At 45.7% G+C, this 10,000-nt stretch overlaps 8 non-coding genes across 8 annotated transcripts; 2 read left to right on the forward strand and 6 right to left on the reverse strand.

Moving 5' to 3' along the window:
• The first annotated feature begins 1,315 nt into the window (after positions 1–1,315).
• Positions 1,316–1,388, forward strand: trnaa-agc (transfer RNA alanine (anticodon AGC)). Its single transcript has one exon. It is a non-coding gene; the product is annotated as a tRNA-Ala (tRNA).
• Positions 1,389–1,913: 525 nt separating this feature from the next.
• Positions 1,914–1,985, reverse strand: trnae-uuc (transfer RNA glutamic acid (anticodon UUC)). Its single transcript has one exon. It is a non-coding gene; the product is annotated as a tRNA-Glu (tRNA).
• A 2,135-nt stretch (positions 1,986–4,120) lies between these two features.
• trnae-uuc (transfer RNA glutamic acid (anticodon UUC)) lies at positions 4,121–4,192 on the reverse strand. Its single transcript has one exon. It is a non-coding gene; the product is annotated as a tRNA-Glu (tRNA).
• Positions 4,193–5,070: 878 nt separating this feature from the next.
• trnae-uuc (transfer RNA glutamic acid (anticodon UUC)) lies at positions 5,071–5,142 on the reverse strand. Its single transcript has one exon. It is a non-coding gene; the product is annotated as a tRNA-Glu (tRNA).
• A 611-nt stretch (positions 5,143–5,753) lies between these two features.
• trnae-uuc (transfer RNA glutamic acid (anticodon UUC)) lies at positions 5,754–5,825 on the reverse strand. The gene has a single exon. It is a non-coding gene; the product is annotated as a tRNA-Glu (tRNA).
• A 1,405-nt stretch (positions 5,826–7,230) lies between these two features.
• On the reverse strand, positions 7,231–7,302 carry trnae-uuc (transfer RNA glutamic acid (anticodon UUC)). Its single transcript has one exon. It is a non-coding gene; the product is annotated as a tRNA-Glu (tRNA).
• Positions 7,303–8,905: 1,603 nt separating this feature from the next.
• trnaa-agc (transfer RNA alanine (anticodon AGC)) lies at positions 8,906–8,978 on the forward strand. The gene has a single exon. It is a non-coding gene; the product is annotated as a tRNA-Ala (tRNA).
• Positions 8,979–9,497: 519 nt separating this feature from the next.
• trnae-uuc (transfer RNA glutamic acid (anticodon UUC)) lies at positions 9,498–9,569 on the reverse strand. The gene has a single exon. It is a non-coding gene; the product is annotated as a tRNA-Glu (tRNA).
• Positions 9,570–10,000: the final 431 nt, after the last annotated feature.

A 10,000-nucleotide genomic window follows, 5' to 3' on the forward strand; every position in this document is an offset into this window, starting at 1 on the left:
CTAACCCTAACACTAACCCCTAACTCTAACCCCCTAACCCTAACCCCCTAACCCTAACCCTAACCCTAACCATAACCCTAAACCCTAACCCTAACCCTAACCCTAACCCTAACCCCTAACCCTAACCGTAATCTAACCTAACCTAGTCTAACCCTAACCCTAACGCTAACCAAACCCTAACCCTAACTGACAGAGATTTGAGACTTTTCCGAAGGGGAATTAGCTCAAATGGTAGAGCGCTCGCTTAGCATGCGAGAGGTAGCGGGATCGACGCCTGCATTCTCCATTTAACACCTGTGGGACCAGAGGACCAACTGAAGTTGGATGTGCCTTTTTCTGGACCTCACATAGACAAGTCTCAAAAGGATGGAAGTGCTTCTCACCCATTTTTTTTTTTAATGAAAGAGGTAGCGGGATCGACGCCTGCATTCTCCATTTAACTCCTGTGGGACCAGAGGACCAATTGGAAGTACCTTTTTTTTGGACCTCATAGAAACAAGTCACTAAAGGCAAGAAGTGATTCTCATCCAACCATTTAAAATAAAAGTTAATTTTGTTGTTCAAAGGTCAAATTGTATGATAGTACTTGAATCTAGTCCACCTCTTCAAGAACCAGAAATCCAACACCTGCGGGACAAGAGGACATCTGATGGGGATTGTGACTGACAACATGAATACAAATCCAAACTGACTGAGATTTGGGATCTTTCTGCAGGGGAATTAGCTCAAATGGTAGAGCGCTCGCTTAGCATGCGAGAGGTAGCGGCATCGACGCCTGCATTCTCCATTTAACACCTGTGGGACCAGAGGACCAATTGGAAGTACCTTTTTCTTGACCTCAGACACACAAGTCTCAAAAGGCTTGAAGTTCTTCTCATCGAACCATTAAAAATAAAAATTCATTTCGTTGTTCAAAAGTCAAATTGTATGACGGTACTTGAATCTAGTCGACCTTGGCAAGAACCAGGAATCCAAGGAGACCAATGTTGAGAATGGTGGACTAAGACCAGAGTGATTGTCACAACCCTGCAGAGTTTCTTCGACAGCATGGTGATAGTATGATCTGGTCCACCCCTTCAAGAACCAGGAATCCAAGGAGACAGTTGTTGAGAATGGTGGACAAAAACCAGAGCGACTGTCGAAACATGGCACCAGAGTTTCTTTGACAGCATGGTGATAGTTTGATCTGGTCCACCTCTTCAAGAACCAGGAATCCAACACCTGTGGGACAAGAGGACATCTGATGGGGATTGTGGACTGTGACTGACAACATGAATACAAATCCAACCTGACAGAGATTTGAGACCCTTCCGAAGGGGAATTAGCTCAAATGGTAGAGCGCTCGCTTAGCATGCGAGAGGTAGCGGGATCGACGCCCGCATTCTCCATTTAACACCTGTGGGACCAGAGGACCAATTGGAAGTACCTATTTCTAGACCTCAGACACACAAGTCTCAAAAGGCTGGAAGTGCTTCTCACCCATTTTTTTTTTTTTTAAATAAAAGTTCATTACGTTGTCAAAAGGTCAAACTACATGATGGCGCTTCAATCTACTCCACTTTGCCAAGAACCGGGAATCCAAACAGCCTTGGTGAAAACCAGGTCTACTCACTGCTAGAGCACGTGGGTCTAGTCCACTCAAGACCATTGTTTCAGAATGGAGTGAAATGAACAAAGAGATTGCTTCAATGCAAACCAAGAATCCAGCACGTATGTGACAAGAGGACAGACACCCAATGAGGGTTATGGATTGTGACTGACAACATGAAAACAACACAAATCATGAATGTGGACCTTCAATTGTGGCTGCCGCCGGGGAAGCAGGGTTGGTGGGCCATTGGCTCAAAGCAACCAAGCAAGAAGCACAATGGAAATAAGACTTCTCATCAATGTCTCAGCAAGGAAAACTTTGATTCCCATACCGGGAGTCGAACCCGGGCCGCCTGGGTGAAAACCAGGAATCCTGACCGCTAGACCATATGGGAGCTGTCAAGGCAACACAAGAGCATTGTTGAGAATGGTGGACAAAAACCTGAGTGTCGAAACATGGCACCAGAGTTTCTTTGACAGCATGGTGATAGTTTGATCTGGTCAGATCAAACCCTAACCCTAACCCCCTAACCCTAACCCTAACCCTAACTCTAAACCCTAACCCTAACCCTAAGCCTAACACTAACACTAACCCCTAACCCTAACCCCCTAACCCTAACCCTAACCATAACCCTAAACCCTAACCATAACCCTAACCCTAACCTAACCTAACCTAACCTAATCTAACCCTAACCCTAACGCTAACCAAACCCTAACCCTAACTGACAGAGATTTGAGACTTTTCCAAAGGGGAATTAGCTCAAATGGTAGAGCGCTCGCTTAGCATGCGAGAGGTAGCGGGATCGACGCCAGCATTCTCCATTTAACACCTGTGGGACCAGAGGACCAACTGAAGTTGGATGTGCCTTTTTCTGGACCTCACATAGACAAGTCTCAAAAGGATGGAAGTGCTTCTCACCCAATTTTTTTTTTTTTATTAGTGAAAGTGAAAGAGGTAGCGGGATCGACGCCAGCATTCTCCATTTAACACCTGTGGGACCAGAGGACCAACTGAAGTTGGACTTCTTATCAATGTCTCAGAAAGGAAAACTTTGATTCCCATACCGGGAGTCGAACCCGGGCGAAAACCAGGAATCCTGACCGCTAGACCATATGGGAGCTGTCAAGGCAACACAAGAGCATTGTTGAGAATGGTGGACAAAAACCTGAGTGTCGAAACATGGCACCAGAGTTTCTTTGACAGCATGGTGATAGTTTGATCTGGTCAGATCAAACCCTAACCCTAACCCTAACCCCTAACCCTAACCGTAATCTAACCTAACCTAGTCTAACCCTAACCCTAACGCTAACCAAACCCTAACCCTAACTGACAGAGATTTGAGACTTTTCCGAAGGGGAATTAGCTCAAATGGTAGAGCGCTCGCTTAGCATGCCAGAGGTAGAGGCATCGACGCCTGCATTCTCCATTTAACTCCTGTGGGACCAGAGGACCAACTGAAGTTGGATGTGCCTTTTTCTGGACCTCACATAGACAAGTCTTAAAAGGATGGAAGTGCTTCTCACCCATTTTTTTTTTTAATGAAAGAGGTAGCGGGATCGACGCCTGCATTCTCCATTTAACTCCTGTGGGACCAGAGGACCAATTGGAAGTACCTTTTTCTTGACCTCAGACACACAAGTCTCAAAAGGCTTGAAATTCTTCTCATCGAACCATTAAAAATAAAAATTCATTTCGTTGTTCAAAAGTCAAATTGTATGACGGTACTTGAATCTAGTCGACCTTGGCAAGAACCAGGAATCCAAGGAGACCAATGTTGAGAATGGTGGACTAAGACCAGATTGACTGTCACAACCCTGCACCAGAGTTTCTTCGACAGCATGGTGATAGTATGATCTGGTCAGATCAACCCCTAACCCTAACCCTAACCCTAACCCTAACCCTAACTGACAGAGATTTGAGACTTTTCCAAAGGGGAATTAGCTCAAATGGTAGAGCGCTCGCTTAGCATGCCAGAGGTAGAGGGATCGACGCCTGCATTCTCCATTTAACACCTGTGGGACCAGAGGACCAATTGGAAGTACCTATTTCTAGACCTCAGACACACAAGTCTCAAAAGGCTGGAAGTGCTTCTCACCCATTTTTTTTTTTTTTAAATAAAAGTTCATTACGTTGTCAAAAGGTCAAACTACATGATGGCGCTTCAATCTACTCCACTTTGCCAAGAACCGGGAATCCAAACAGCCTTGGTGAAAACCAGGTCTACTCACTGCTAGAGCACGTGGGTCTAGTCCACTCAAGACCATTGTTTCAGAATGGAGTGAAATGAACAAAGAGATTGCTTCAATGCAAACCAAGAATCCAGCACGTATGTGACAAGAGGACAGACACCCAATGAGGGTTATGGATTGTGACTGACAACATGAAAACAACACAAATCATGAATGTGGACCTTCAATTGTGGCTGCCGCCGGGGAAGCAGGGTTGGTGGGCCATTGGCTCAAAGCAACCAAGCAAGAAGCACAATGGAAATAAGACTTCTTATCAATGTCTCAGCAAGGAAAACTTTGATTCCCATACCGGGAGTCGAACCCAGGCCGCCTGGGTGAAAACCAGGAATCCTGACCGCTAGACCATATGGGAGCTGTGAAGGCAACACAAAAGCATTGTTGAGAATGGTGGACTAAAACCTGAGTGTCGAAACATGGCACCAGAGTTTCTTTGACAGCATGGTGATAGTTTGATCTGGTCAGATCAAACCCTAACCCTAACCCTAACCCTAATCCTAACCCTAACCCTAACCCTAACCCTAACCCTAACCCTCTAACCCTAACCCTAATCTAACCTAACCTAACCTAGTCTAACCCTAACCCTAACGCTAACCAAACCCTAACCCTAACTGACAGAGATTTGAGACTTTTCCAAAGGGGAATTAGCTCAAATGGTAGAGCGCTCACTTAGCATGCGAGAGGTAGAGGGATCGACGCCTGCATTCTCCATTTAACACCTGTGGGACCAGAGGACCAATTGAAAGTACCTTTTTCTTGACCTCAGACACACAAGTCTCAAAAGGCTGGAAGTGCTTCTCACCCATTTTTTTTTTTTTTTAAATAAAAGTTCATTACGTTGTCAAAAGGTCAAACTACATGATGGCGCTTCAATCTACTCCACTTTGCCAAGAACCGGGAATCCAAACAGCCTTGGTGAGAACCAGGTCTACTCACTGCTAGAGCACGTGGGTCTAGTCCACTCAAGACCATTGTTTCAGAATGGAGTGAAATGAACAAAGAGATTGCTTCAATGCAAACCAAGAATCCAGCACGTATGTGACAAGAGGACACCCAATGAGGGTTATGGATTGTGACTGACAACATGAAAACAACACAAATCATGAATGTGGACCTTCAATTGTGGCTGCCGCCGGGGAAGCAGGGTTGGTGGGCCATTGGCTCAAAGCAACCAAGCAAGAAGCACAATGGAAATAAGACTTCTCATCAATGTCTCAGCAAGGAAAACTTTGATTCCCATACCGGGAGTCGAACCCGGGCCGCCTGGGTGAAAACCAGGAATCCTGACCGCTAGACCATATGGGAGCTGTCAAGGCAACACAAGAGCATTGTTGAGAATGGTGGACAAAAACCTGAGTGTCGAAACATGGCACCAGAGTTTCTTTGACAGCATGGTGATAGTTTGATCTGGTCAGATCAAACCCTAACCCTAACCCCCTAACCCTAACCCTAACCCTAACTCTAAACCCTAACCCTAACCCTAACTCCCTAACCCTAACCCTAACCATAACCCTAACCCTAACCTAACCTAACCTAACCTAATCTAACCCTAACCCTAACGCTAACCAAACCCTAACCCTAACTGACAGAGATTTGAGACTTTTCCGAAGGGGAATTAGCTCAAATGGTAGAGCGCTCGCTTAGCATGCGAGAGGTAGCGGGATCGACGCCAGCATTCTCCATTTAACACCTGTGGGACCAGAGGACCAACTGAAGTTGGATGTGCCTTTTTCTGGACCTCACATAGACAAGTCTCAAAAGGATGGAAGTGCTTCTCACCCAATTTTTTTTTTTTTATTAGTGAAAGTGAAAGAGGTAGCGGGATCGACGCCAGCATTCTCCATTTAACACCTGTGGGACCAGAGGACCAACTGAAGTTGGACTTCTTATCAATGTCTCAGAAAGGAAAACTTTGATTCCCATACCGGGAGTCGAACCCGGGCCGCCTGGGTGAAAACCAGGAATCCTGACCGCTAGACCATATGGGAGCTGTCAAGGCAACACAAGAGCATTGTTGAGAATGGTGGACAAAAACCTGAGTGTCGAAACATGGCACCAGAGTTTCTTTGACAGCATGGTGATAGTTTGATCTGGTCAGATCAAACCCTAACCCTAACCCTAACCCCTAACCCTAACCCTAACCGTAATCTAACCTAACCTAGTCTAACCCTAACCCTAACGCTAACCAAACCCTAACCCTAACTGACAGAGATTTGAGACTTTTCCGAAGGGGAATTAGCTCAAATGGTAGAGCGCTCGCTTAGCATGCCAGAGGTAGAGGCATCGACGCCTGCATTCTCCATTTAACTCCTGTGGGACCAGAGGACCAACTGAAGTTGGATGTGCCTTTTTCTGGACCTCACATAGACAAGTCTTAAAAGGATGGAAGTGCTTCTCACCCATTTTTTTTTTTAATGAAAGAGGTAGCGGGATCGACGCCTGCATTCTCCATTTAACTCCTGTGGGACCAGAGGACCAATTGGAAGTACCTTTTTCTTGACCTCAGACACACAAGTCTCAAAAGGCTTGAAATTCTTCTCATCGAACCATTAAAAATAAAAATTCATTTCGTTGTTCAAAAGTCAAATTGTATGACGGTACTTGAATCTAGTCGACCTTGGCAAGAACCAGGAATCCAAGGAGACCAATGTTGAGAATGGTGGACTAAGACCAGATTGACTGTCACAACCCTGCACCAGAGTTTCTTCGACAGCATGGTGATAGTATGATCTGGTCAGATCAACCCCTAACCCTAACCCTAACCCTAACCCTAACTGACAGAGATTTGAGACTTTTCCAAAGGGGAATTAGCTCAAATGGTAGAGCGCTCGCTTAGCATGCCAGAGGTAGAGGGATCGACGCCTGCATTCTCCATTTAACACCTGTGGGACCAGAGGACCAACTGAAAGTACCTTTTTCTTGACCTCAGACACACAAGTCTCAAAAGGCTGGAAGTGCTTCTCAACCATTTTTTTTTTTTAAATAAAAGTTCATTACGTTGTCAAAAGGTCAAACTACATGATGGCGCTTCAATCTACTCCACTTTGCCAAGAACCAGGAATCCAAACAGTCTTGGTGAGAACCAGGTCTACTCACTGCTAGAGCACGTGGGTCTAGTCCACTCAAGACCATTGTTTCAGAATGGAGTGAAATGAACAAAGAGATTGCTTCAATGCAAACCAAGAATCCAGCACGTATGTGACAAGAGGACACCCAATGAGGGTTATGGATTGTGACTGACAACATGAAAACAACACAAATCATGAATGTGGACCTTCAATTGTGGCTGCCGCCGGGGAAGCAGGGTTGGTGGGCCATTGGCTCAAAGCAACCAAGCAAGAGGCACAATGGAAATAAGACTTCTTATCAATGTCTCAGAAAGGAAAACTTTGATTCCCATAACGGGAGTCGAACCCGGGCCGCCTGGGTGAAAACCAGGAATCCTGACCGCTAGACCATATGGGAGCTGTCAAGGCAACACAAGAGCATTGTTGAGAATGGTGGACAAAAACCTGAGTGTCGAAACATGGCACCAGAGTTTCTTAGACAGCATGGTGATAGTTTGATCTGGTCAGATCAAACCCTAACCCTAACCCCCTAACCCTAACCCTAAACCCTAACCCTAACTCCCTAACCCTAACCCCCTAACCCTAACCCTAAACCCTAACCCTAACTCCCTAACCCTAACCCCTAACCCTAAGCCTAACCCTAACACTAACCCCTAACTCTAACCCCCTAACCCTAACCCCCTAACCCTAACCCTAACCCTAACCATAACCCTAAACCCTAACCCTAACCCCCTAACCCTAACCCTAACCCTAACCATAACCCTAAACCCTAACCCTAACCCTAACCCTAACCCTAACCCCTAACCCTAACCGTAATCTAACCTAACCTAGTCTAACCCTAACCCTAACGCTAACCAAACCCTAACCCTAACTGACAGAGATTTGAGACTTTTCCGAAGGGGAATTAGCTCAAATGGTAGAGCGCTCGCTTAGCATGCGAGAGGTAGCGGGATCGACGCCTGCATTCTCCATTTAACACCTGTGGGACCAGAGGACCAACTGAAGTTGGATGTGCCTTTTTCTGGACCTCACATAGACAAGTCTCAAAAGGATGGAAGTGCTTCTCACCCATTTTTTTTTTTAATGAAAGAGGTAGCGGGATCGACGCCTGCATTCTCCATTTAACTCCTGTGGGACCAGAGGACCAATTGGAAGTACCTTTTTTTTGGACCTCATAGAAACAAGTCACTAAAGGCAAGAAGTGATTCTCATCCAACCATTTAAAATAAAAGTTAATTTTGTTGTTCAAAGGTCAAATTGTATGATAGTACTTGAATCTAGTCCACCTCTTCAAGAACCAGAAATCCAACACCTGCGGGACAAGAGGACATCTGATGGGGATTGTGACTGACAACATGAATACAAATCCAAACTGACTGAGATTTGGGATCTTTCTGAAGGGGAATTAGCTCAAATGGTAGAGCGCTCGCTTAGCATGCGAGAGGTAGCGGGATCGACGCCTGCATTCTCCATTTAACACCTGTGGGACCAGAGGACCAATTGGAAGTACCTTTTTCTTGACCTCAGACACACAAGTCTCAAAAGGCTTGAAGTTCTTCTCATCGAACCATTAAAAATAAAAATTCATTTCGTTGTTCAAAAGTCAAATTGTATGACGGTACTTGAATCTAGTCGACCTTGGCAAGAACCAGGAATCCAAGGAGACCAATGTTGAGAATGGTGGACTAAGACCAGAGTGATTGTCACAACCCTGCAGAGTTTCTTCGACAGCATGGTGATAGTATGATCTGGTCCACCCCTTCAAGAACCAGGAATCCAAGGAGACAGTTGTTGAGAATGGTGGACAAAAACCAGAGCGACTGTCGAAACATGGCACCAGAGTTTCTTTGACAGCATGGTGATAGTTTGATCTGGTCCACCTCTTCAAGAACCAGGAATCCAACACCTGTGGGACAAGAGGACATCTGATGGGGATTGTGGACTGTGACTGACAACATGAATACAAATCCAACCTGACAGAGATTTGAGACCCTTCCGAAGGGGAATTAGCTCAAATGGTAGAGCGCTCGCTTAGCATGCGAGAGGTAGCGGGATCGACGCCCGCATTCTCCATTTAACACCTGTGGGACCAGAGGACCAACTGAAAGTACCTTTTTCTTGACCTCAGACACACAAGTCTCAAAAGGCTGGAAGTGCTTCTCAACCATTTTTTTTTTTTAAATAAAAGTTCATTACGTTGTCAAAAGGTCAAACTACATGATGGCGCTTCAATCTACTCCACTTTGCCAAGAACCAGGAATCCAAACAGTCTTGGTGAGAACCAGGTCTACTCACTGCTAGAGCACGTGGGTCTAGTCCACTCAAGACCATTGTTTCAGAATGGAGTGAAATGAACAAAGAGATTGCTTCAATGCAAACCAAGAATCCAGCACGTATGTGACAAGAGGACACCCAATGAGGGTTATGGATTGTGACTGACAACATGAAAACAACACAAATCATGAATGTGGACCTTCAATTGTGGCTGCCGCCGGGGAAGCAGGGTTGGTGGGCCATTGGCTCAAAGCAACCAAGCAAGAAGCACAATGGAAATAAGACTTCTTATCAATGTCTCAGCAAGGAAAACTTTGATTCCCATACCGGGAGTCGAACCCAGGCCGCCTGGGTGAAAACCAGGAATCCTGACCGCTAGACCATATGGGAGCTGTCAAGGCAACACAAAAGCATTGTTGAGAATGGTGGACTAAAACCTGAGTGTCGAAACATGGCACCAGAGTTTCTTTGACAGCATGGTGATAGTTTGATCTGGTCAGATCAAACCCTAACCCTAACCCTAACTCTAAACCCTAACCCTAACCCCCTAACCCTAACCCTAACCCCTAACCCTAAGCCTAACCCTAACCCTAATCCTAACCCTAACCCTAACCCTAACCCTAACCCTAACCCTAACCCTCTAACCCTAACCCTAATCTAACCTAACCTAACCTAGTCTAACCCTAACCCTAACTGACAGAGATTTGAGACTTTTCCAAAGGGGAATTAGCTCAAATGGTAGAGCGCTCACTTAGCATGCGAGAGGTAGAGGGATCGACGCCTGCATTCTCCATTTAACACCTGTGGGACCAGAGGACCAA

Source organism: Synchiropus splendidus, chromosome 7, assembly GCF_027744825.2.
Source record: "Synchiropus splendidus isolate RoL2022-P1 chromosome 7, RoL_Sspl_1.0, whole genome shotgun sequence".
NCBI classification, from domain to species: Eukaryota; Metazoa; Chordata; class Actinopteri; order Syngnathiformes; family Callionymidae; genus Synchiropus; species Synchiropus splendidus.